We start from the raw sequence: 27,995 nt of genomic DNA, 5'->3' as shown, positions 1-27,995 counted from the left end.
GGTTACCCTGTGATTTATAATTTTCTCCCTGAGTTTAGAACAGTCCATTCTATCTTGCAACTCTCTTGACATCTTCACCATTTAGAAGTTCTGTAACTACACTAGTTTTTCCCTCTTTTAGGTTTATAGTTGACCTCATTTGTCAATTGATGTCTCTGGTTCCCTGTTTACAATCTTGTAAATTTATTTTAATTTTGATACTTCCATAACTGTGTTGGTTTCTGGGTTATGTCATCTTGTGTATTAATGGTCAGTTGTTTGCTATTTTTGGTTCTCTGTTCAAAAGACCCCCTTTTGTATCTCTTGTAAGGTTGGTCTGCTTTTAACAAATTCTCTTAATTTCTGCTTATCTGCAAATCTCCTAATTTCACCATCATATTTGAGGGACAATTTTGGCAGATCTGTAATTCTTAGTTGGAAAATTTTCTCTTTCAGGGTTTTATATATACCATCCCCTTGCCTTCTTGCTTGTGTGATTTCTGCTGAGAAATAAGAGCTTAGTCTTATTGATTGCCCTTTGTAGGAAACTTTTCATTTTTCCCATGCTACTTTCAGAATTCTTTCTTTGTCTTTGGTTTTGGTGAGTTTGATGATGCTCTCTATGTCTTTGTGATATATATATTTTTTTTTTTGGTCTATCCTGTTTGGGGTTTGTTGGACTTTCTGAATGGACATATTCTCATCTTTCATCATATCAGGGAAATTCTCTTCCAACAAATCTTGGACAATTTTCTCAGTAGTTTTCTTTTTCTCTTCCTGTTCTGGAATTTCAGTTACATGAAGGTTATTTGTTTTTATGGTATCTGACATGAACCTTAGGCTTTCTTCATTTTGTTTTGATCTTTTCTTCTGACTGACCCTTTTCCAAAGAAATATTGAGGTATTTGTCTTCAATCTCATTAAATCAGTCTTCCATTGATTTAATTCTACTCCTTTGCCCTTTCAATGTGTTATCTCTTTCTGAAAATTTAATATTAATCCTTTGGATTTCTCTTGGTAGATTTTGTACCATTTCTACTTTTTCATTTATTTTGTCATTTTGATTTTGTGTTTTCTTCTGAAATGGTTCTAGGGTTTCGCCTGTGTTTTCCTTAATTTTCTCACTGTTTTCTTGATCTGTCTCTCAATTCATTGAAGGAACCTAAATATAATTCTTTTGAATTCCTTATCAGGGAGTTCCAATGCTGCTTCTTCCTCAGGAATGTGTTATGGGTCTGTATCCTACTCCCTTATTTCTCCTGTTTCACCTCTTTGCTTCTTTGTGTGGACTGCAATGGTCTGTTGTCTCCAAGGCATTGTGACTTTGTTGTATTTATATTTAATTGGTGATTGTATGTTGAAGTGATTTGCCCAAGATTTTAATTTTCTTTCTTTCTTTTTTTTTAATGTATCTGAGTAAGTAGGGAACTGTACTCCTCTATTCGCTGGTTGGCAACACTTATGCACTTACCACCTGTCTCCTGCTGGGTATGATAGAGAATGAGAGTGGCTGCACAGATCACTGTTAACTGTTTGTGAAGGGCAGTTAAGAGTGAGTCAGTCTATTATTGGTGGTTGTGTATCATTGGCCAGTTGGTGCAGAAGCAAATGTTGGCTTTCACTCAGTCAGTGGAGTTGTAGGAAGTGCAGGTATGATTGCAGTGTATGGACACAGTTGCTGTCTCCCACTCAATTAGACAAAAACAACAATTGGAAAACCATCCAAAAAGTAAAAGCAAGTGGATAAGAAATACACTGCAATAACATATAGGAATAATCAGCAAAAAGAGAAAAAAGAAAAAAAGAGGATAGGTAGTAAATGAGAGAAAATATTTAAAGAAATACTTTAAAAAGCAAAGCAAAAGTAAAGCCCTCAATATCTAGGGAGGGAGGAACAAGAGAAAACAGGTAGATTAGGAGAATAATGAAGAAAAGAATGGGAAAAAATGGAAAAAGAAAAACAAGGAATGGGGAGAATCACAAGAAAGAAAAAATGGAAACCAGGAACTGGGAAGAGTTAAGAAGCTGAAAACTAGAACCTGGGAAGGGAAGAATAAAGAATAATAATAAAAAAGATGAAAAAAAAAAAAAAGAATACTACTAATAATAATTTTGAAACAGACAAAACCAAACAAGGAAAAAAAGAACTGGGCAGGGTGGGGCAGGGCACCAGGGCTCCATCAGAGCACACAAACTGGAATGCAATTCCTGCCAGCCCAGAAGATGGGTGTGAGTGTGGGATGGCTACACCTCCGTTCACCAAGAGTATAAGAGTTACAAGGGGAATATCACATCTTTCTAGTCATTGGCGTCTGGAATGTCCTTGTGGTTCCCAGCAAGTGGAGCTTATTCTTAAGTCCCTGGAATCTGGGAGAATGCTGTTGCTTTAAATACCTCAAGTGGTCGAACTGCTTATAAACATTCAAAATGGCTGCACCCTCTGGACAGCCTAAAGTCCGCAGCTCAGCCCCTCTTCCTCTTCACTGCTTCCCCTTTTATTCACCAGCCACTAGTGCAGTCCTTCATGCAGACCCTAGCTAACAGGGCCATTTTTTAGGTTAATTCTTAGTTCCTAACACCACTTGGCAATATCCAAGGATCCTGATTGCCATCAGGATTGCTACCAGACCGCAGCTCCATATGTCTCCCTTTTTGGTGCTATCGTGCAGCTTCTTTTACTGTTTGGAGTTTAGTCCACTTGTGTATCCTTCCTTTCAAAGCTCAGGGCTCCAGGGTTATCTTCTTTGTCTGTGTTAACTGGTTCCCCTTTTCTTTGTTGAAGAGGGTCTGTGTACTTTGTCTGCCTATTCCATCATCTTACCAGCCAAACTTTTTTTCTGTAAATATTTTTTATATATTCTGAAATGATATCTTTAGTTGGTTATATGCATTGCAAATATCTTCTTTCAAATTTGGCTAGACTTTTAAAATTTCTCAGGGGGTCTTTGGACAAATTAAAGATTTTGACTTTAACATTGTGGTAAGCTCCAGTTCTGGTGGTATGATGTGGATACTGTGTGTGTGGGGAAGAAACAATGGGGGCAGGTATTTCTGTAAGTCTACTTAGCCTTCAGCCCGTGGAACTTTGATGGAGATAGAACAGTGACGTAGCCTAGAGGACAAGAAAGCAGCCTGTGTTCCCTTTTTAGTGATTTTCTGGGCACTTAATGTACTATTTTGAATCCCATGGTAATATTTGCAAAAAGCTTCAGTCAAACTAACTTAATTAAATATTACTCACAAAAGTTTAATACTCACTATTTGGCTTCAATTGCTTTCTTTGTACCCTCCCCCTTCTTCTTCCTTACTGGAGTGCTCTCTCCTCTCTCCTATTTGGAGAGTCTAATTACACTAATGGCTGCTACATGCAGTGACCTTATATCTCTTGGAAAACAAAACAAAAAATAAATAAAGGCTCTTTGGTTTGCCTTCCCCAAATGTCTTTGCATGTGGCAGCCCAAACTCCTGAATTCTGTGTTTCTTTCTTTTTTCAAATGTCTGATCCCACTTGTGCTGCATAGTGGAATTAATGATGTGTATTTGAAAAGGGCTAGCCAGCCAAACTGCAACAAATACAAGAAGGTTGGAGGGTTGGAGAGACGGAGGAGTTGGAGAAAAACTCTGAACCTTCTAGCAATACAGCAAAGACTGCTGCTTGGCTGGCAGAGAAATACTTTCAAAGGAGGGAGCACATGCCCCAAACAAAGCAGGTTCTTTCTTATTTCTTTCCTCCTTGTCTTGGGGTTTAATAGTATCCTTGGCTTCTGTCTAAGTGGGTTTCTTCAAAGGCTTTTGTGAGTCTTTCCTGAGGCCCTGAAGCAGTCTGTATCTGCTGTCTCTAATTCTTACCCCGTGGATAGGCCATGTTGATATTAGTGCCCAGGACTGTGGTGAGAGGCCAGGTGAGGAATTTGTTCTTTGTTCTGGCTTGAGGGTCAAATCTATGCACATTTATTGCATTCCTTTCACATTCTACACAAGGTATTGGCTTTTTGGGGGTGCAAATGTGCAAAGGCACCAGGCTCTGGGACATAAGCAAGCACTACAGGAATTGTGATATCAGTTAGCTCGGGGAAGCAATGAAATCAACCTAAGCAAAGAGCACTGGGATTCCTGAGCAGAGAGAGATTGATTCTGATGGAGATTGATGCAGGAAGCATATACCAAGGAAGAGCAACTGAAGGTGATATTTGAGATATGTCTTATGGGTGAGAAGGAGTTTGAGTTAATCAAAGGGAAGGATGGCATTACAGAAACTGAAAAACACAATTAAATGTGGTTGCATTTGGAGGCAACTGTTTAATCCTAGTAGAAGGAAGACTGGGCAATCTACTTCTATAAAGATTTACCACCTTGGAAACCCAATGGGTTTCTATGAGTCAGAATCGACTCGATGGCAGTGGGTTTGGTTTTAGGTTTATTTTAAGCCTATGTGATTGGAACAAGAGGAGGGAGGATGTCTGGAACTTTGAGGAAGGAGGAGCCTGGGAAGGTGTAAGAAGATGAGGCTGGAAGGCAATTTGGATCTAGTGTGAGGGCTTTGAATCTCATGATCAGGAGTTTGGTCTTTATACTTGGGATCCACTGTTCATACACTGGAATGAGATGTTGTTGTTGTTGTTATGTGCCGTCGAGTCAGTCCTGACTCATTGCGACCCCTCCTTGGGTTTCTGAGGCAGTATCACTACGGAAGTAGGATTGCCCAACCTTCCTTCTGAGGAGTGGCTGGTGGGTTTGAACCGCCAGCCTTCTGGTTAGCAGTCAAGTGCCTTAGCCACTATGCTACCAGAGCTCCCTGAGACAGTCAAATGTATTTTAGAGTAATAGCTCAGGGAGCAGTGAGAAGAGTGAATTGATGAGGAAAAGACAAAGCATGGGAGAGAACAGAACCAGGGAGACCAATGGGAAGTGTTTGCTCAGGTATGTGGAGATAGGACATATGGACTTAATGTTAGCCTGGAGGTAGACCAGCAGGATGTGGTTTAATGGGATGTGGTTGCTGGAAAGTCTCACAGGGAGAGGGACTGACAGAGACCAGACTTACACAGGGGCCGAGTAGGGCTGACAAAGACAGACAGGCTGGCAGCTGGGATCCAAGGCACCAGGTCTAAGTAGATAGAGCAACCTCAAGCCTGGTCCTGGCCTGTATCCAAAGGATCAGACCTGAGGGGGCAGGACAAGATAGAGCACAGGAATAGGACTTCCTGGTAATTCCTGCCTCCCAGACAGATGTGAAGTTGTCAGAACCTCAGATTAATTTGAGTTTCAAGTCATGAGGAGCCCAGAATATAGCAGTTGATCAGGTAGACTTTGCCCATTCTCCATCTGTTGAGAAAGGGGAGTTGCTCACATAATGCTTCTACATGTAGCCCAAGGTGGAGTTTAGACCAGGTACCCAAACCATCTGTATAAGAAGCCAAAGAAGAGTGCTAAAACCCATCCACAAGTAAGAGAGGAGCCTGCTGCTCCCAAATTTATCTGCAGCTCTCTTTTACTGGTTGGGATCATGAGTAAAACTAAGCTTTTGGATAACAGGTCAATGTTGGGGTCATCTGGGCAGAGCTTAAGTTGGAAGGTCATTACAGTAGACTGAAAGGGGCCAAGGATGAAATGGGGGGAAATAACTTGCCCCCAGGCCCACCATTATTGAATGGCAGAAATGGAAGCATAATTTAGGTCTTTAACTTCTGTTCCTATGGCTCGTTGCATAATAGGACTGGAGAGAATCTTTTTGTTTCTTCTTAGGTTTGGGCACCTGGGCCAATGGTGGTTCTCCTGACTGTACTGATGGCAGACCTGTGGCTGAAGCATCCATTTAGGAGGCTCCTACTTCTTGTGGCTCAGCCTTAATATGACACAGAGTAATGATTATCTGTACTTTGGAGCCAGACTGTCTCTGCCACTTAGTAGTGTGTTCTTAAGCCAGTTATTTAAATTTTCTGTATTTCAGTTTCCTCCTCTGTAATATTGATAGAGCTACTATATACCTCTGACAGTCTTGGTTTATGTCTGTTGTCCTAGTGTAATATCAATGATGTCCCCCCTTCACTCTGAAAAGTATATTGGTTTAGATGAAAAATCATATGGCTACTCTGAATATGGGGTGACTATAGTCTTACCTCATCAGGTTTTTGTGAAAATTAAATATGTAATGTTGTTGTTGCTGTTATGTGCCATTGAGTCGGACGTGACTCATAGAGACCCCTCCTTGGGTTTCTGAGGCAGTATCACTACGGAAGTAGATAGCCCCATCTTCCTTCCGAGGAGTGGCTGGTGGGTTTGAACTGCCAGCCTTCTGGTTAGCAGTCAAGTGCCTTAGGCACTATGCTATCAGAGCTCCTAAATATGTAATGGCTCTTAGATTAGTGTTTGATACACAGTAAAAGCTGTATTTGATATTAATTATGTATTACATCCACCACCCTTCTGTCAGTTTGTTATAATGTCGTGGCTTGCATTTTGCTATCACCATCACTATTTCAAATACCAATAGGGTAACCTATGGTGGACATGTTTCAGTTGAACTTCCACACTAAGGCAGACTAGAAAGAAAGGCCTATTGATCTGTTTCTGAAAATTAGCCAATGAAACCTTATGGATTACAATAGAATATTGTCAAATATAGCGGTAGAAGATAAGCACCCAAGGTTGGAAGGCACTATACAAGAGCAGTAACAATGAACTCAAACATCCCAATGATCATGAAGATGGCTCAAGATAGGCAATATTTCATTCTGTTATAAAGAAAGTCATCATAAATTAGAACCAACTCTACAGCAACTAACAACAAATAAACTGGGTTTCTTATCTCTCAACTATAATTTAATCTACTTGAGAGAATGTAGGAGCTCTGGTGGTATAGTGCCTAAGGCATTTAACTGCTAACCAGAAGGCTGGAGGTTCAAACCCACCAGCCATTCCTCAGAAGGAAGATTTGAGCAATCTACTTTTGTAGATTTACTGCTTTGGAAACCCAAGGAGGGGTTGCTATGAGTCAAATAGACTTGACAGCAGTGAGGTTTTTTTTTTTTTTTTTTTTTTGAGAGAATGTGCATGACTTTATACCTAACATAATGCTTTTGTATAGTTATGAGCACATAGTAAGTGTTGATTGGTTGTTGATGGATACAGTGTTCTAAAAGGTGACCTTTGTTCACTCATTGTGGCAGCACTTATTGTGCTGGACAATGGAATTAGGGAAAACAGGAAGTAAAAAATGTTTTTTTGTCATCTTTTTCTTGACTCAATGGAGAACTCTAGTTTCTAAGGGCTGTCAATCTCATTGCCTGCTTACCCTTTGGCTAGTCTAGTCTTCAAAAAAAAAAAGGAAAAGAACAAAAAATCTTTAAATCACTCCTTAAAATAATCCAACAACACAAATCATCAAACATATGCACAAAGCCCAACAAAAAGATCCCTCAGCACATCAAGAAAATGTTGATACTGAAAGCTGAAATAGTTTTTCCATAGTGCAATAAAATACGTTAAATTCAATAAGGAATTTGGGGAGAAATTGCTGAATTTCTGAAGTAAACAAGGCTTTCAAAGAAACAAAACTAGCACTGGGCTCTTGGGGGTGGGACCCCATTTTGAGAGGGCAATATAAGGAATCCACAGGCTCTTGATCAAAGGATGAATTCATTGAAAAATGGTAATAAATGACGCTTTGAAAGCTTTTTATGATCCAAACTTCCCCAGGTATAGGTACTGACTGCAAATGACAAATCCATTTTCAAATAATGGAGGCCAATCATTCTCTGTCCCCAGCCCTACATTTTTCAGATTATTGAAAATGACCAAATAATTCCAGACAAAAGGGATTCCAATCCCCAAGTCCACTGCTGTTGAGTTGATTCTGACTCATAGTGACCCTTTATGACAGACTAGAACTACCCCCATAGGGTTTCCAAAGCTGTAAATCTTTACAGAAAGAGACTGACACTTTGTTTTCCCATGGAATAGCTGGTAGGTTTGAACCACTAACCTTTTGGTTAGCAACTGAGAGCTTTAACCACTGTACCACCAGGGCTCAATTAAAAGGGATCTAGATAAGCAAAATAAAATCTCATGTGGGTTGCAAAGCAGCAGAAGACCTTTGTATCTAGAATATTTAATGATAATTTTGGCACTCTCAATCCTGGAGATGTAAAAAAAAAAATGTGTGCACGTGTGTGTGCGTAACTGCTTGCATGATTAGGTGTCTGCCAGAGGGTGGGGAGGGATGCTCCACTGGGGAAAAAACTAGCCTGTAAACTGGTCAATTTGCCTGGGCCATGATTCTCAGCAGTGTGGCATTTATGTAATGATGTTATCATCTCCCATGATGTGATCTGATAATCACTTGTAAGAGGATTAGGGTGAGATGCAACACCCTTACTCAGGTCACAGCCCTGATCTCATTTAGGAGAGTTTCCCTAGGGCGTGACTACATCAATTTTTATTTTACAAGAAAAAAGAGAGAGAACTGAGCAGAGAACGAGGGATGTACCACTATCAAGAAAGAAGAGTTAGAAGTGGAGTGTGTCCTTTGGACCTGGGCTTCCTATACTGAGAACCTGTTAGACCCAGGGGAACACTGATGCCAAGACACATGGAGATCTCCAAGGAACACCAAGCTCATAGATGCTGAAAGGAGACAAGGAGCTTCCTCCAGAACTGATAGAGAGAGGAAACTTTTCTCTGGAGCAGGTTCCCTCCATCTGGATTTCTGGCCTTTTAAACTGTGAGAGAATGAATTTATTTGTTAAAGCCATCCACTTATATTTATACTATAGTAGCACTAGATAACTAAGATATCCTCCAAAGCAAGACACTTCAAAGAATGAAAGGAAATGTTTGGGGTGATGGATATGTTCATTATCTTTATTGTGGTAATAGTTTCACAGTATATATATATGTTAAAGGCAAGAAATTTTCACTTTTAATATGTATATTTTATTGTACATCAATTATACCTCAATAAAGCTATTCAAAAAAGAAAAAGGGGGGAAAAAAAAAAACAGCTGTCATAAAAATATGATACCCCAGAACTACTGTATCAGAGTATCTGTGGCTGAAAGATGGGGGTAGCTGAGGTGTAAAGCAAAACATACTTCTTTAATGCCCAAAATAGTATGTTGTCTTTTACACTAGAGCAATCAATCTAGATTTCGATTCTCAATCCACCACTTACCAGTTGTGTATGCCTGAAACCAAAACAAAAACCATATAACTTCTCTCTACCCTAGCATCTGCATATGTACAAATGGAGTGATAACCAGAAAACTGTCTTCTCCATACTGCTGTGAGGCTTAAACTAAGAAACCAAGGGGAAGTGGCTGGCACAAAATAGGAGTCAATAAATGCACACCTATTTAATTCTCATTTTGGCATGAACCCCCCAAAAGAAAGTGATTGGCCCTGGGAGGGAAGCCAAGGTGGAGCTCTAGTGTATACATGTATGTGTGTCTGTGAGGGTGAGGTTGGTTCTGACTAGCCAAGGGTTAACAAGAAGGTCCCAGAGGACTTTTGGAAGGTGGATCAGCAGCACTATCCACATTTACCTACTTTAAAAAGTCATCACCAAAAATGGATTAGGGAACAACAACATCAGCTCCCATAAAGGATTGTGATGATTAATGTTTATCTCAATTCAGTATCAGAGCTACAGGCTAGAAGCTTCTCTCCTTTTCTGCCACCCTTTATCACATTGTTAACTGGCTAACCAACTCTGATCTCACAGCCAAAACTGAAGGTAGACAGCCAAAGTAGGTGACTTTCTGTAATTACTGCCCTGCCTCTTCTTCCTCCTTTGTAAGCTCTGTGCTTTGGCTCCATTGTCCGACAAGACACAAAGGCTCTCCCGGGGCCTGTGCAAGCGGGTGTGTGGACACACGTGCACACACACACGCACTCCCCTTCCACCCAGGGCCAGGGTGATGAATTGCGGCGTTTGAAAGTCTCCTTATCGCAGTAGTGCACATGTGCTCAGATGTATGTGCCGTGTGAGTGTGGGAGGAATGCAGTGGGGAGCCCAGAAAGGGAAAATAGAGCTTCTGGTTTCCCTTGTCCCTGCCCTCTTTGTCTAGATGAAATTTCAAATGCTGTGGGTGTCTTGTCAGCAAGTCTTCTGAAAAATAAATGGAGATAATAAAGAAAAGGAAAAAAAAAAAAAAAAACCTGATTTGCTTAGTATTTAGTCTACAGGAGAGGATGTGTACAAACAGTGGATGAAATGCCTGCTCCCCTGTGTTGAGGTGACTTCCAGTCCAACGGACACAGAAAGACACCTGAGAAGGAAGAAAGAAGGCATTTATTGAGTGATGACTGTGTGCTAAGCCCTTTCATGCATATATCTTTAATTATTCTTGGCACTTTCTATACATGCTGGGTACTAAGTAAATGCTGCTGAGCCTGAACTGGATTACAAGTTGGGGACTCGTCTTGGTTCTCTTGTGAATCGCTGATTGCCTGATCTAAAGAAATGACCCTCCACCAGGAAGAGTAAGGCACAGTGAACAGGGGACTGAAAAGCAACATCTTGACTTTATAGAGCATTGTCCTTTCCCAGTAAATTAAAGCACACTTTTCCTTTTTTTTTTTTTTTTAATTTATTTACTGGCTTTATTAAAGACACACTCTGCTTACTATTTAGGCTACAGGCTACACTAACAGAATTAAAAGCAAAACAAACACAACTGCAGGCAATTAAATAAGTTCTTTCATTCTGGAAACAGCTCTGTAAAACAGGATGCATCATTTCTCTATGCTATAGGTATAAGACACAAAGAGCTCTGGTGGTGCTGTGGTTAAGGAATTAGGATCCTAACCAAAAAGGTCAGAGGTTCAAACCCACCAGCCACTCTCTGGGAGAAAGACGAGGCAGTCTGTTTTCATAAAGATTTACAGCCTTGGAAGCCCTATGGGGTCCGTTATGATTTGGAATCGAATCCATGGCAGTGGGTTTGGTTTGGTTTTGGAATAGGTGTAAGACAAGAGCTGGGATTTGACAGAGCCCCCTTGTTACCCAACATTATTAATATCACCACTCTTTTGAGTTGGTGAATGTGGGACATTAGCTCTTCTGGAACTTTCCATCTTCATTTAATGTATTGTTATAATGCCTTCCCAACTTACTCCAGTGACTATTGTGCTGGGAGGTTTCCACACATGTACTTCTTGTCCAAAACATTACTACTTGAGTGAGCAACTTTATAGGAAAGCTGGAAAACATTTTTCAGATAAGGTGGTGTTAGGTATGAACTATTACTTCCCAAGATAAGTAATACATATCCAGTGCTTTGCTAAATATATCTCTAAAAAAGAGCCCATTGGCATCGAGTCAAATCTGACTCATGGTGAACCCATGTGTGTCAGAGTAGAACTGTACTCCACACAGTTTTAAATGGGTGATTTTTTTGGAAGTAGATCACCAGGACGTTCTCTCAAGGAGCCTCTGGGTAGAATTGAACCATCAACATTTTGATTACTAGCCCAGTGTGTTACAGGATTACTACATAGATCTCTACTACCTCCATTTAATTTTTACAGCATTTATGGAACACATGTAGGTGATATTGGCCCCATTTTACAGATGAGGAAACAGGGGCTCAGTTTATGAAATTTGAAAATTGTGCTGTACGTCAAAGACAAGTAAAAGCAGAATTCAAATATCAGATCTTCTCACTCCAAATACTCTTTCTTAGTGCCTGGGGAACCATATTTTCAGAATTAAAATTCTAGGCACATGGCTTGAGAAAACTGAGTATAAAATTTGCATCAGAATCATCCTGACAATTAAAGGTGTTCCATCTTTATAATTTCACGATACTACCTTTCTGGGCTGGAACCCATGAAATGTGAACCCTGGAAGACCTGCACATTGGAGGGAAGGGCAAGGCAGGCTCTGAGAGAACAGGTAGAGAGGTCACAGTGAGCACAAATTTCTGGGACTTCTGCCTCCTTAGCTCCTGGCACCATCCAAGCAAATGCCACTTTCTCTTTTTTGTCACCAAATGGTCGCCCAAAGTAGACAAAGCCTGTAGTCTTCAAAATACAATAGTTTTAAATTTGGTTGCCAATTTACATGTATAAATTGGCTTTAAAACAAATAAATAAATAAATAACCAAACTCACTGCCATTAAGCTGATTCCGACTCATAGTGACCCTATTGGGTTTCTGAGGCTGTAAATCTTTATGGAAGTAGATTGCCCCATCTTCCTTCCATGGAGTGGCTGGTGGATTTGCAACTGCCAACCTTCTGGTTAGAGCTTTTACCTGCCTATTTTAACATTGTTGGTGGTTACAAATTTTGTCTCGGGCAGCCTTGTCCCCGAATGCCTGGCCATCCTCCATGTGACTGGCAGCCAAGGCAAAAGAAGGAAAAGTGGATGAAAAATTAGATCCTCACTTTCCTGTGTATTGACAAAGGTAGTGGGTTGTTCTCAGTTCATTGGAGTGATTTTATGTCTTACATTCTTCAAGGAAGGCAATTATTTCACTAATATTTAATAATAGTGATTATATTAACAATATTAATAGAATCCTTTCCAAATATATAGAGATTTGGACTTTGCAGAATACCTACTGGTCAGCTCCACTAAACAGTCTTGGCATCTCAAATTCAACCTGTCCAAAATTGGGCTATTTTCTTTGCTGTTCCCTTCTCTTGATGTTTCTTGACTCCATAACTGCTACCATTCTCTATGCTGGTGTTCAAGCCAAAAATCATGTAGTCACCTCAAACTCCATCCCACTCTTTATCTCTAGTCAGTCCCTCAGTAATGTCTGTTCCTTCTTCTGTTCTTTGAACTTATCCATTGATCCCCATTTACAATGCCAACCCTTTAACCCAAGCTATCATGGTGTATCTTGGTATGCAGCAGAGCTTAGTATTCCATCATGAAAATAGAAAAGTCCAGACTTGTGCTCACAGTGCCCTGATAGCTGTGCTGAGCACACTGATCTCTGAGCAGTTGGATGTTCTCATCTGGGACTTGGAATTTAGAATAAAGTTTGCAAAGCAACAGAGTTTGGTACTGACTCCAGTAACTGTAGTGACTATGGCAATAGCATCTTCCCCTGTGCAGCAGAGGCAGAGGTTGGGCTGGGATGTGTGCACTGTCTAATGAGCAGCAGAGTTGGAAGCAGTTTAATCCACTTGTTCTGTTGAGTGGTTGTAGCTGGGGTTCCAGCCTCTTTATCTCCTTGGTTCCTATCCATTTCTTGTGTCAATTTTGTGAGCTACCTAATAGCAGTCCAACAGGTGTTTTCATTTGTTTAAGTTAATTGGGTTAGTTTCTGTTGCTTGCAGCTGATGACCTTGACAAGGGCATACTTTGCACATTAGCCCCCTTCCGTGTGTGAGGTATTAGCCAGGGTACTATGTGGACAGAAATGAAGAAACTACATTAGTTCATTGTCTGAAGACAGCTGGAGCAACACTGATGGGGGTCTTTTCACTAAGTCAGTTTCATCTCCTTCCACACTAGTAAGATTCAAAGTAAGACTCAGTAATGAAAGCGTTTAGAGAAGGAAGTTTACTTGCAAAGAAGGTCTTAAAAGAACTAGTTTGTCAAATAAAAAGTACTGTAAATATTTAGAGGAAAACAAACAAAGACAAGATTTCCAAATTTATAGTTTGTTTCTGGTGGACAAGCAATAATTTTCTTACATGATTACCATATTTCCCAAGATCATGACAAATCTTCAGTTATTAGCTTTGAAAAGTGAAGGACAAAGCCATTCTGGTTAGGGACTCAGTAACTTACCAGAAAGACACAAGCCTGCATGTATTTTTGAAACTAAAGCTACACAAGATAACTCTGTTTTTTGTTTGGTGATAAATGTATGTATGTATTATACATGTATGTAAATGAACCCTGCTGGCCCAATAGTTAAATTCTTGCTGCTAACTGTATGTGTGTATGCATGCATGTAGGTAGTATTTGTCCTATCTCAGAATGTAAGAAGGTTTTTTTTTTTTTTTTTTCCCCATTTTCCCCTTACCATGGGATGTGAGAAAGTAAAAATTAGTTCAAAGTAAATGAAATGTGCGTATTTCTCTATAATGGTTGCAGGACAAGGTGTCTCTTTTCCTTCCACAGCTGCATCACTCTAGGACCTTTAAATAGACTTCACTTGCCCATATAGTCATATGTTTAGGGCATATTTATTTACCTTTTGTTGTGCTTTAGGTGCAAGTTTACAGAACAGAGTTTGTTTTACATTCAACATTTCGTGTGCACTTAGTTTCACTTCCCATTTACCAGGCTTTTGAAAGTGTGATCCAGGGTCTAGAGTCCTTGAAGACATTTCAGGTGGTCCATGAGATCAAAACTGTGTCCACAATACTGAGATGCTTGTTGTTGTTGTTGTTATGCGCTCTTGAGTCAGCCCTGACTCATAGCGACCCCTCCTTGGGTTTCTGAGGCAGTATCACTATGGAAGTAGATTGTCCCATCTTCTTTCCAAGGAGTTGCTAGTGGGTTTGAACCGCCAGCCTTCTGGTTAGCAGTCAGATGCTTTAGGCATTACACTACCAGAGCTCCCACTGACTTGCTATTTGACATTTTCATGCTCATTCTCTCATGAGGATGCAGTGGAAATTCCCAGAGGCTTTATGATAGATGATTATGTCCATGCTCTGATAAACCAAAGCTTACCACATCAACATAAACATAAAATAAAGTTTTTGAAGTCCTCAATAATTTGTCCTGAGAATAGAAATTTGAGCCCTGTTGCTCTAGGGGGAAACAGTCAGTCAGTTAAGAGATCAGTTTCGAGAATCATCAGCCCCTTGTTCTAACAAATTTGGGGTTTGGTAAGCCAGGTGTGAGATGCAGGAAAGAGGACTCAGGGAGGCCATGCAAAGTAACTAGGTTTGTTATACTCACAGTTCCCAGAGAAAGGGAGGCATAAAGTGCTATTGGTGCAGGGTCATACAGGGAGTTGCACCCAGGGATAAGATATAAGCTGGTGTTGTAGGAGAGAGCTTATGCTTGGCAAGCAGGATGCATGAACTTCCTGGGAACTGGGTATTTTGAATAATTCTACAGTCTCAGGGAGCATAGGGGTTGCCCCTAGTTTTTAGGTACTTTGTCCGTGTGTGATTAGGATGGGTGTATAGCCGCCCAGGAGTATGAGAGCCTGATGAGGGGAGTGTTTGGAGAGTGGATGTAATCAGCTGCTCAAGAAGGGGAAGGGACAGACTTTCAGTCAGGGCCTCAAAACTATAAGACAGCATTTTAAGAAAATGGCATTGCATCCCTACCCTCACCTCAATCTCTGGCTGTGCCTGGACCTTCCCCTATTTGCCTGCTCTCACCTTTCATTATTTTGTAAGCTTTGCTCCCCTGACTTTGGACCCTTCAGTGTTTTGGTCCCTTCAGATTCCCTTTACCACCAGAGTTGTCTTTTGATTCTCTTCCCCAGTTCTGCATGCCACGGCTATGGGACAGGGGTAGCCTTCCCTTCCTGACCTCCTCTCCAGCCCTTTGAAATGTGGGTCGTGAAGGTCTTTCCAGTGTGGTGTCCTTGTTAGGCAGGGGAGATCTCCAGGAGTTCTAAGGGACTGTGTGAAGATGAAGTGGTAGCACTTTGTCACCTATTTCTGTTCCTTCTTCAGAGTTAGCCAGGTCAGACTGGTTAGTAGGGATGGAGCTGAGCCTGAGGACTACCTGATTGTTCTTCTGTTGCTTGAACAGCCCTGTAACTTATTATGACTGAGTTTGCTTTCTCTTTATTCCTCCCTCTTCTTATTTCCTCTCCCCCTTTTTCCTTGTTCTCACTTGGCTTTATCCAAATAGGCAGCCCAGTGGATTTGTATCAATAAGAAGCAATCAGGAGCAGCCATAATACTTGCAATCAATATATAATTGCATCAGGGTTATTCCATTACCTCAGGCCTCTCTGCACTGATTACCGCTGAGGCCTCATGATTCTAGCAGCCGTTTCTCCTGGGCTGGTAGCAGAGTGTATTAAGAGTTGTCAGGCTAGGCTTCGGCTGAAGGATTTTTGGTGTTGTGGGTCATCTCTAGGGTGAGTACCTGGAGGTGGGTTGGGTGTCACTATCCTCAGAGTTCGCTGAGGCCCACCCCAGCTGTGAGGTAAGCATTAAGGACAGTACAGTGGTGACCATGTCCTACCTCAGTCCTAGTACAAGGCTGAAGCAAGCTGCCAGCACCAGGATGGGGAAGATAAGCCTGAACTCAAGGCCTGGGCCAGGGGTGGAGAGCCAGGAGAGCAGACATAGCCCACCGCAGGCTTGGGAAGTGCAGGGCCCAGTCAGGTTCCAATGTCAATTCAGACACCAGAACATGAGGCAGAGGCATAAGTATCGGAGGGGCTAACCAGGAGGGTAACTCCTGGGGCAGCTTTAAATCAGGCAGAAGGATTAACAGGACTGGAGCTGAGAGGGGGACAATTTGGAGTGATTTCCTTAGAGGGCTCTGACCCTAAAGCTTCCAGCTCCTCATACCAAATTAATTGACATTTAATTTTTAATATGATTCTCACTACAGAAAGCACTTTCTCATACATGATCTGACAATAACCCTGTGGGTTGATTATGATCATCTTTACTACAGGGACAGGGAAACTAAATTCTACTGATGTCTCAGTGCTGCCCAGCTTGTAAGCAGAGAAGCTGTGACACAAATTGTAGTTTTAGGGTTCACATTTTGTGCTTTTTACTATATCTGTAAAAAAAAAAAAAAAAAAAAAATCCATGGCCTTTGTATAGCACTTCTACACAAATCATTTCTTACGGCTTTTTCAGCAACTCTGAGAAAGGCAACAGTATGTTATGTTCATTTAACACATAGAAAGACTGAAGGTCAGATTAGGGTGACCAGCTGTCCTGGTTTGTCTGAAACTAAGGAAGTTTCTGAGATGAGGGATTTCTGTGTTAAACAGGAAAATCTCAGGTCTGTTGTTGTTGTTGTCATGTGTCCTTGAGTCAGTCCTGACTCATAGCGACCCCTCCTTGGGTTTCCAAGGCTGTATCACTACGGAAGTAGATTGCCCAACCTTCTTTCTGAGGAGGGGCTGGTGGGTTTGAACCTCCAGCATTCTGGTTAGCAGTCAAGTCCTTAGGCACTATGCCACCAGAGCTGCTATCTCAGGATAGTATATCATCAAAGTAGTTAAAAAAGAGCACTTTTAGTTTATTAACATGACTAAGGTACTGGGTGGTAGTGATGGCAAGACTTCACCTTACATCATTTGGACATGTTATCAGGAGGGACCAATTCCTGGAGAGGGATTTTATGGTTGATAAGGTTGAAAGAGAGTCAGCAAAATAGAGCAATGACCTCAATGAGAAGGATTGACCCAGTTGTTGCAACAATGGATGAAAACATAGGAATGATTGTGAGGATAGCACCTAACAACAACAAAGGGACGAGTTCCTTTCCCACAGCACTAAATATTCCCAAAAACTACTAGTACATCCTTTTACATTTTTTTTCTATGTTGTTATTGTTGTCAGGTGCTGTCAAGTCAGCCAACTAACAGCACTCTATGTACAACAGAACGGATCATTACTCAGTCCTGCACATCCTCACAATCCTTGCTATGCTTGAGCCCGTTGTCACAGCCACTGTGTCAATCCATCTCTTCAAGGGTCTTCCCCTGTTTTGTTGATCATATACTTTACCAAGCAGAATATACTTCTCCAGGGACTGGTCCCTTCTGACAACATGACCAAAGTAGATGAGATGAAGTCTGGCCATTCTCACTTCAATGGAGCATTCCAGATGCACTTCTTCCAGGACAGATTTGTTCTTCTGGCAGTCTGTGGTATTTTCAGCGTTCTTTGCCAGCACCACAATTCAAAAGCATCATCTCATTTTCAGTCTTCTTTATTCATTGTCCAGCTTTCACATGCGTATGAGGTGATTGAAAATACTCTGGCTTGGGTTAGGACAAGGTGTTGCTCCTCAAGACTTTAAAGAGTTCTTTTGCAGCAGATTTGCCCCATGCAACACAACATCTGGTTTGTTGACTGCTCCTTCTATGGATATCGATATGGATTCAAGTAAAATGAAATCTTTGAAAACGTCAATATTTTCTCCATTTATTGTGATATTGCTTATTGGTCCCCTTGTGAGGATTATTGCGTTCTTTATGTTGAGGTGTAATCCATACTGAAGATTGTATTCTTAGATCTTCATCAGTAAGTGGTTCAGGTGATCTTCAATTTCAGGAGCAAAGTTGTGTCATCTGCATGTCAGAGATTATTAATGAATCTTCCTTCAATCCTAATGCTGTGTTTTTCTTCATATAGTTCAGTTTGTTGGATTATTTCCTCAGCAAACAAATTGAATAAGTAAGGTGAAAGGCTACAACCCTGACACATACCCTTCCTGATTTTAAACCATGTAGTATCCCCTTGTTCTGTTCCAACAACAACCTCTTGGTATATATAAAGGTTCCTTATGAGCACAATTAAGTGATCTGGATTTCCCATTATTTTACAATGCTATCATAATTTGTTATGATCCACAGAGTCAAAAGCCTTTGCATAGTCAACAAAACACAGGTAAACATCTTTCTAGTATTCTTTGCTTTCAGCCAAGAGCTCTCTAACATCAGCAATGATATTTCTCATTCCATGCCCTCTACTGAATCCATCTTGAATTTCTGACAGTTTCTTGTTAATATACTACTGTAAACGTTTTTGAATTATCTTTGGGAAAATTTTACTTGCATGTGATATTGTTCTATAATTTCCACATTCTTTTGGATCACCTTTATTTGGAATGGGCACAAATATTGATATCTTCCAGTTGGTTGGCCAAGTAGCTGTCTTCTAAACTTCATGGCATAAATAAATAAGCACCTCCAATGCTGCATCTGTTTGTTGAAACATTTCTATGGTTATTGTGTTAATTCCTGGAGGCTTGTTTTTTGCTAATTTGTTCAGTGTGTCTTGGAATTTTCCTTCAATACCACTAGTTCTTGATCATATGCTACCTCCTGAAATGGTTGAATATCAAGTAGTACTTTTTGGTACAGTGACTCTGTGTATTCCTTTCATCTTCTTTTGCAGTTTCCTGTGTCATTCAATATTTTCCCCATAGAATCCTGCAATATCATAATTTGAGGCTTATAAATTTTCTTCAGTTCTTTCAGCTTGAGAAATGCCAAGCATGTTCTTCCCCATTGGTTTTCTAACTCCAGGTCTTTGCACACGTAATTATACTTTACTTTGCTTTCTCGAGCTACCCTTCAAATCTTTTGTTCAGCTCTTTTATTTCATCATTTCTTCCTTTCTCTTTAGCTATTGTACATTCAAAGACAAGTTTTGGAGTCTCTTTTGATATCTATTTTGGTCTTTTCTTCCTGTCCTTTCATTTCAATGATCTATTACTTTCTTCATATGTGATGAACTTGATATCATTCCAAAACTCATCTGGTCTTCAATCATTGGTGTTCAATGAGTCAAATCTATTCTGCAGAAGGTCTCAAATTCAGGTGAGATATAATCAAGGCTGTATTTTGGCTCTCATGGACATTTTAATTTTCTTCAGATTGACCGTGCACTTATATAATGAGCAATTGGTGGTCTGTTCCGCAGTCAGGTCCTGTCCTTGTTTTGACAGATAATATTGAGCTTGTCCATTGTCTTTTTCTACAGATGTAATCAATTTGATTCCTGTGTGAGGTCTACATGTATAGTCACCATTGGAAAAGGGTATTTTCAATGAATAAGTCATTTGTCTTATAAAACTCTATATCATGTAATCTCTGTTATCATTTCTATCACCAAAGCCATATTTTCCAACTACCAATGCTTTTTTGTTTCCAGCTTTCACATCCCAATCATCAGTAATTATCAATACAATATGTTTAGTCAGTTTGACTGCAGATATTGGTAAAAAAATCTTCAGTTTCTCCATCAATGTATCTAGTGGTTGGTGTATAAATTTAAATAATAGCAGTATTAACTGGTTTTCTTTGTAGGTGCATGAATATTTTCCTACCAATGACAGCATTGTACTTCAGGATAGATCTTGAAACATTCTTTTTGATGATGAATGCTATGCCATTCATCTCCAGTTTTCATTTCTGACATAGTAAACCATATGATTGTCTGATTCAAAGTGGCCAGAACCAATTCATTTCAGCTCACTAATGCCTGTTGTGGTTGTTAGAATATCTATATTTATGCATTCCATTTCATTTTTGACAACTTCCAATTTCCTAGATTCCTACTTCAAACATTCCACATTCTGATTATTAATGAATGCATGTAGTGATTTCTTCCCCTTTTGAGTCATGCCCATGAGCAGAGCAAATGAAAGTCCTAAAAGCTTTACTCCATCTATTTCCTTAAGGTCGACTCTTTGAAGAGGAAGCTCATCCCCAGTGGTATTTTGAGTGTCCCCACTTGAGGGGTTCATCTTTGGGTACTATATCAGACGGTGTTTCAGTGTTATTCAAAAACTTGTGCAGTAATATATCAGACAGCGTTTCACTGCTGTTCATAGCTTTTCAGTGGCCAATAGTTTTAGAAGTGGATGGTCCCTTCTTTCCAGTCTGTCTTAGTCTGGAAGCTCTGCTGGAACCTATCTGCTGTGGTTGACCCTGATGGTATTTGAAATATTGGTGGCACAGCTTCCAGCCTCACAGCACCATGCAAGCCACCACAGTATGACAATCTGACAGACAAGTAGTGGTTTTATCTCTATAGAATAATATAATAGTTACAATAATGAAAAAATAACTATGATTTAGAGAATGCTTATTGTGTCCTGTGGCCTTATATACTTAGTAATAAGAGTAAACACTTATACAGCACTTGCTGTATTCTAGACACTGTCTAGGAGTTTTACAAATATTAGCTCAATCCTCATTTAATCCTTTTACTAATGAAAGAACTGAATCACAGAAAGCTAAGTCTTTTGTCTAAGAACATCCAGCTAAAAACCAAAACCATGTCTACTGCCATAGAGTCAATTCTAACTCAAAGCTATCATATAGAGTAGAAATGCTCCAAATTATTTCCAAAGTTGTAAATCTTTATGGAAGCAGACTACCTAATCTTTCTCCTGCAGAGTGGCCAGTGGGTTTGAACCACTGAGCTTTTGACTGGCAGCTGAATGCTTAACTGCTGTTTCACCAGAGTTAAACCAGGACTCAAATGTAAGCTGTTTAGCTCTAGTGTTCACCTTTGGAACTACTGTTGCTCTAATCTAGGTTAAAGACTCAAACATCAGTCGATACTATTAGTGAAATTTTATAGAAAATAATACTGAGACTGAGAATAATTTTTTATTAAATGCATACATGAATGAATGAATTAACTGGGGAGTTGTAGAACTTCTCCAGGATTGCAAAGCAAATGATGCCTCTTTTCACCACGTACAATGAAATACTATACCAAACCAAACCAAACTCACTACTGTGGAGTCGTATCCAACTCATAGCAACCCGTTCTTGGGTTTCTGAGGCATTATCACTACAGAAGTAGATTGCCCAACCTTCCTTCTGAGGAGTAGCTGGTGGGTTTGAATCGCCAGCCATCTGGTTAACAGCCAAATGCCTTAGGCACTACACCACCAGAGCTCTGAATGAAATACTACTCATCAATAAAGAAGAGGGAACAACAATGATGAAGGCCAAACATAAGATGTTGAGGAAGAAACCTGACACAAAGGATACATTCTTTTTCATTGTTATTAGGTGCCATCAAGTTGGCTCTGCCTCACAGTGCCCCTATGTATAATACAACAAAATTTGCCTCGTCTAGTATCATCTTCACAATCATTGTACTGTTTGACCTTATTTTGCAGCCACTGTGTCAATCCATCTCATTGGGAGTTTTATTTTTTCCTGATCCTCAACTTTACCAAATATGATGTCCTTCTCCAGGGACTGGTTCCTTCTGATAATGTGTCCAAAGTGAGACATAGTCTTACCATCTTTACTTCTTAGAAGTGTGCTGGCTGAACTTCCTCTAAGACAAATTTTCTTGTTCTCTGGCAGTCCTTCATATATTTAATATTCTTCACCAGGCCCATAATTATTTATATGAAGTTTAAGTTTAAAAGAAATCTATGGTGATGTCTTAGTTTCCTAGTGTTACTGTAACAAAATGAATGCAAGTATGCAAGTGGGTGGTTATAAAGAACAGGGACATATGGTCTCACAATTTTGTGGTTAAGAGTCTGAATTCAGGGCATCAGCAAAGCTAGGTTCTCAATCTCTCATCTGGACTCTAGGGGAAGATTCTTGTGTCTTTCAGGTTCTGTAGCTCTGGGCATTTCTTGGCATTCTTTGGCTGCTTGTCAATGTATCTTCACATGATGCCTGTTTTCCTGTTGTATCTATGTCTAGTCTGGACTTTTTAAAAATTTTTTTAAAAATAAAAATAGGATTAGATTTAGGGTCCACTGTACTCCTGTATGACCCCATTAACACACCAAAAGAAAACTCTCATTTCCAAACAGCCTCATAAGTATAGGTACAGGGATTAGGACTTCAAAGTAACTTTTTGGGACACAGTTAAATTCGTAACAGATGAGAAAATCCAGAATTGTGATTGTCTATCAGGGGGTGAGGATTGATTGGAAAGGTGTGTGGGGAAAGTTTTTAGGGTGATGGAAACGTTCTATGTCTTGACCAGCGTATTGGTCACATGAGTGTATTTATTTGCAAACTCATTAAGTTGTATACTTAATACCTGCATCTTCAATGTAAATTTAATCACCAAAACAGAAAAAAAAAAAAAAAAAAAGATATAAAGTAGAAGAGACAGGATTTACAACCAGAATTTTCTGTCCCAAGCCTGTGCTCTGCCTATTATTTGGATATAAAGCACTACCATGTACAGCCACAAGGAGCTCTGGTGGCATAATCCCTAAGGCATTTGACTGCTAATGAGGAGGTTGGTGGTTCAAATGCACCAGCCACTCTATGGAAGGAAGACTAGGCAATCTACTTCGATAAAGATTTACCACCTTGCAAATACAAAGGGGTCTCTATGAGTCAGAATCAACTTGATGGCAGTGAGTTTGGTTTTTTGGTTTATGTATAGCAACACATTTTTGTTCAGTGAGCCACCAGCATTAGGGAGATGCTCATAGGTGGAGGAGCTGTCAACAGGGAAGTTGAGAACAATTCAAGTTAAGGAAATCAGGTGAACTAGTTTAACTGAGCACCTGAATCTGGACCATGCTCAACTAGCTCCCGAGAGGGAAAATGCACAAGACCCAGCCCCTGCATGGAGCAGCTTCCAGCCTGTGAAGGCCATCAATATGAGAAAAAGTTGGCTGCAGATAACTGATATAGTAGTTGGGGTAGGACTCTAGTCCTTGTTGGGGTGTGAGGGGAATAACCAGCAGGGCAAAAGATGTCCTAGTTTTGGAGGAACAGGGGTCATGGGGATGTTACAGAGTCCCAGCTGTAGGAAATAAAGATGAAATTCAATTACTACATGTAAAAATATAAGGAAGGTATGGAACATGGTTTTCGGAAGTAGTCAGAGGGTCAGGAGCTATAAATAGGTTGCAAGGTAAGAGCTGGGTTATCAGGAATCTGACTTGAACTGAGACTCTGGAGCACAGAGTCGGTGTGATGCTGTATTGCTCTACTACAGTGTGTGTGATTTGGGGCTAATTCTTAATTTCTGTGTTCCTTAGTTTCTTCTAAAAGCAGGATGTTGAGAATAATGATAGCACTTACCTCGTCAGGTTATTTTAAAGACTAAATTACAGACTTCTGGTAAGATGGCAGAATAGGCAGACAAACTACATAGACCCTTTTCAACAAAGAAAAGAGAAACCAATTGACACAGATACAGAAGATAATCTTGGAGTCCTGAGCTTTTAATGGATGGATACAGAAGTGAATTAAATACCAACTAATACAAGAAACTGAATGAAAACAGTGAATAAGGAGACAAATGGAGCTGTGAACTGTCAGCTATCCTGATGGCATGGACAGTTTGAATATTTCCAAGTGGTGTTAGGACTTGAGACTTAACCTGAAAATTGGCCCTGCTCACCAAGGGCTGCATGGATAACTGCACTAGTGGCTGATGACTAAAAAGGGAAAAGCAAAAGAGACAAACTGAGCTGTGGATTTTGGCTGTCTGGAGGGCACAGACATTTTGTATATTTACAAGTGATGTGGCCATTTTGGATATTTAAAGCAACAGCATTCCTGTTCTGATACCAGGGACCTAAGAATAGGCTCCTCTTGCTGAGGGCAGCACAGGAAGCCACACTGGAGGCTGATGACTGGGAAGGTTAAATATTCCCCCTTGTTACTTTTATACCCCAAACCCTCTTGATGAATGGAAGTATGGCCATCCCCCACCTCCACCTACCTTCTGGACTGCCAGGAATTCCAACCCAGTCTGTGTCCTCTAATAGAGCCTGAGTGGCCTGCCCCATTTGGGTTCTGTGACAGTGCCTGGGTGCCCTGCACTGTCCTCCCCCCATTTTTTTTTTTTTTTTTTGTTATTGTTGTTTACTTAAAAATTATTATTTTTTTTCTTCCTCTTTGTTTTTAGTTTTTATTTTTCTTTCTAGGTTTGAGATTTTGTTTTCTCTTCCTTTTTCTTTGTTCCCATCTTTTTTCTTTCTTGTGGTTCTTCCCATCCCTTGTTTTTCTTTTTGCATTTTTCTCCTTCTTTTTTCTTTATTATTCCTATACTCTGGTAGTGTAGTGCCTAAGGCATTTGACTGCTAACCAGAAGGCTGGCAGTTCAAACCCACCAGCCACTCCTCAGAAGGAAGGTTGGGCAATCTACTTCTATAGTGATATTGGCTTGGAAACCCAAGGATGGGTTGCTATGAGTTGGATTCAACTAGACAGCAGTGCATATTTACTCTAGCTCTTTTCCCTTATTGCCTCCTGCCTAGATTATTGTTTTAAAAATTCTCTTCTTCTATTTACATTTCTTTTGTCTTTTTAAAGTATTTCTTTAAATATTTCTTCTCATTAATTACCCCCCCCCCTTTTTTGTTGTTGTTTTGTTTTGTTTTCATTTTTGGTGATTTTTCCTGTGTGTTTATTCAGCATATCCTTTTTTATCCTCTTGTTTTTACTTTTTTTTTTTTTTTTAAATGTTGTTTTTGTCTAAATGAGTGGTAAACAGAAAATGTACTCATCCAACCCAACCATATCCACACCTCCTGAAGCCCCACCACTGTGAGGGCCACCATATGCCTCTGCACCAACTGGCCAACAAAAGACAACAGCCAATATGAGAAGACTCACTCTTAACTGCTCTTCACAAACAGCTAACAGAGATCTGTGCACCCACTCTCATTCACTGTCACACTCACCAGGAGACAGCTGATGAGTGCATAAGTGCTGCCAACTAGTGAATAGAGTATCACAGTACACTGCTTAATCAGATATATCAAAAAAAAAAAAAAACAGAAAAAAAAATCTTGGGTGAATCACACCAACATACAATCACCAATTAAATATAAATACAACATCATAATGTCTCAGAGACAACAGATCATCACAGTCCACATAAAGAAACAAGATTAAGTAATAGAAACAAGAGATCAGAATACAGACCCAGGAAACATTCCTGAGGAAGAAGCAGCATAGAACTCTCTGATAAGTAATTCAAAAGAATGATATTAAGATACTTTCAACAGATTGAGAGACAGATCAAGGAAAACACTGGCAAAATTAAGGAAAACAAAGACAAAAACTTAGAACAATTTGAGAAGACAATACCAGAACAAAATGACAGAATAAATGAAAAATTAGAAATGATACAAAATCTACACATATAAATCCAAATGATTAATAGTAAAGTTTCAGAAATAGATAACACATTGAACAGGAAAAGATGTAGAATCAAATCATGGAAGATAGAATTAGTGAGATTGAAGACAAATACCTCAATACTAGTTTGATAAAGGATCAATCAGAAAATAAAAATAAAATGAAGAAAGCCTAAGATTCATGTGTGATACTATTAAGGGGAATAAGCTATGTGTAACTGGAACTTCAGAACAGGAAGAGACAAATAAAACAAGAGAAAATAGTTGAAGATTTCTTGGAAGAGAATTTTCCTGCTGGGATGAAAGATGAGAATATATCCATTCAAGAAGTCCAACAAATCCCAAACAGGATAGACCCCAAAGGAAAATCACCAAGACATATCATTATCAAATTCATCAAAACCAAGGACAAAGAAAGAATCCTGAAAGTATCATAGAAAAAACAAAAAGTTACATACAAACCAATCAGACTAAGCTCTGAAACCATGCAGGCAAGGAGGCAATGGGATGATATATACAAAGCCTGAATGAAAAGAATTTCCAACCAAGAATTATATGCACAACAAAATTGTCCCTCTGATATGATGGTGAAATAGAGAGATGTCCAGATAAGCAGAAATTAAGGGAATTGGTTAAAACCAGACCATCCTTACAAAAGATGTTAAAGGCAGTCCTTTGGACAGAGAAACAACAAAGCAAATAACTGATCATTAAAACACATGATGACATAACCAAGAAGCCACCCAAGTTATGAAAGTACCAAAAGTAAATATGCTTAAAAGACTGTAAACAGGGAACCAGAGAAATCAATTGGCAAATGAGGACAACTACAAACCAAAAAGAGGTGAAAAAAATAGTGTAGTTATAGAACTTCTAAATGGTGAGGAAGTCAAGACAATTGCAAGATAAAATGAACTATTCTAAACTTGGGAAGAAAAGTGTAAATCACAGGGTAACCTCAAAGAAAATGATAAGCCTTCACATCAAAATAAAAAAGAAGACAAGCATAAATATTTGTTGTTGTTGTTGTTGTTAGGTGTCGTCGAGTCATTTCCAACTCATGGTGACCCCACGCACAGCAGAACGAAACACTGCCCGATCCCACGCCAGCTCCACAATCCCTGCTATACTTGAGCGCATCATTGTAGCCACCATGTCAATCCATCTTGTTGAAGGCCTCCCCCTCTTTCGTCGACCCTCCACCCTACCAAACATGACATCCTTCTCTAGGGAATGGTCCCTTCTGACAACATGACCAAAATAGGTGAGACGAAGTCTGGCCATTCTCGCTTCCAAGGAGCATTTCAGGTGCACTTCCTCCAGGACAGATCTGTTAGTTCTTTTAGCAGTCCATGATATTTTTAGCATTCTTCGCCAGCACCACAACGCAAAAGCATCAACTCTTCTTCAGTCTTCCTTATTCATTTCCAGCTCTCACATGCATACAAGGCAATTTGAAATATCATGGTTTGTGTCAAGCGCACCTTAGTCCCCAAGGAGACATCCTTGCTCCTCAGCACTTGACAAAGTTCTTTTGTGGTTGACTGCCAATGCTACACGTCATCTAATGTCCTGGCTGCTGCTTCCATTGGTATTGATTGTAGAACCAAGCAACATGAATTATTTAGCAAATACTAAAACAATAGCAATGAAGGAAATGATTAAACAATTCATAAACAGAATGAACTCAGCACCTAAAATTATGTGAAACAAAGAAATCAGCAACAGCATGAAAAAACATAACAAAATGAGAGCAACAAATTCATGCTTGTCGATTATCAACTGAATGTCAATGGATTAAATGTACCAGTCAAGAAATGGAGAGTTGCAGACTGGATAAGAAAACATAGCCCATCAATATACTATCTACAAGAGATACACCTTAGAGAGAAAGGGAAAAGTAGACTAAAAGTTAAAGTTGGAAAAAGATATATGAAGCAAATAGCAATCAAAAAAGAACAGAAGGGACAATATTAATTTCTGACAAAATTATCTTTAAGACAAAACTAGCAAAAAAGACAAGGAAGGACATTATATAATGATTAAAGTATTGATTGAACAAACAAATTTAACCATAATAAATATCTACATATCCACTGGAAGAGCCCCAAAATACATAAACCAGACTAACAGAATTGAAAAGATAAATAGATGACTCCACAGTCGTAGTTGTTGTTGTTAAGTGCCATCGAGTCGTTTCCGACTCATAGCGACCCCATGCACAGCAGAACGAAACACTGCCCGATCCCGCGCCAGCCCCACAATCCCTGCTATACTTG

The sequence above is a fragment of the Orycteropus afer genome, unplaced genomic scaffold (genome assembly GCF_000298275.1).
Source record: "Orycteropus afer afer isolate SDZICR_OR568_19922 unplaced genomic scaffold, OryAfe1.0 scaffold00289, whole genome shotgun sequence".
NCBI classification, from domain to species: domain Eukaryota; kingdom Metazoa; phylum Chordata; class Mammalia; order Tubulidentata; family Orycteropodidae; genus Orycteropus; species Orycteropus afer.
This window is presented reverse-complemented; position numbering follows the sequence as displayed.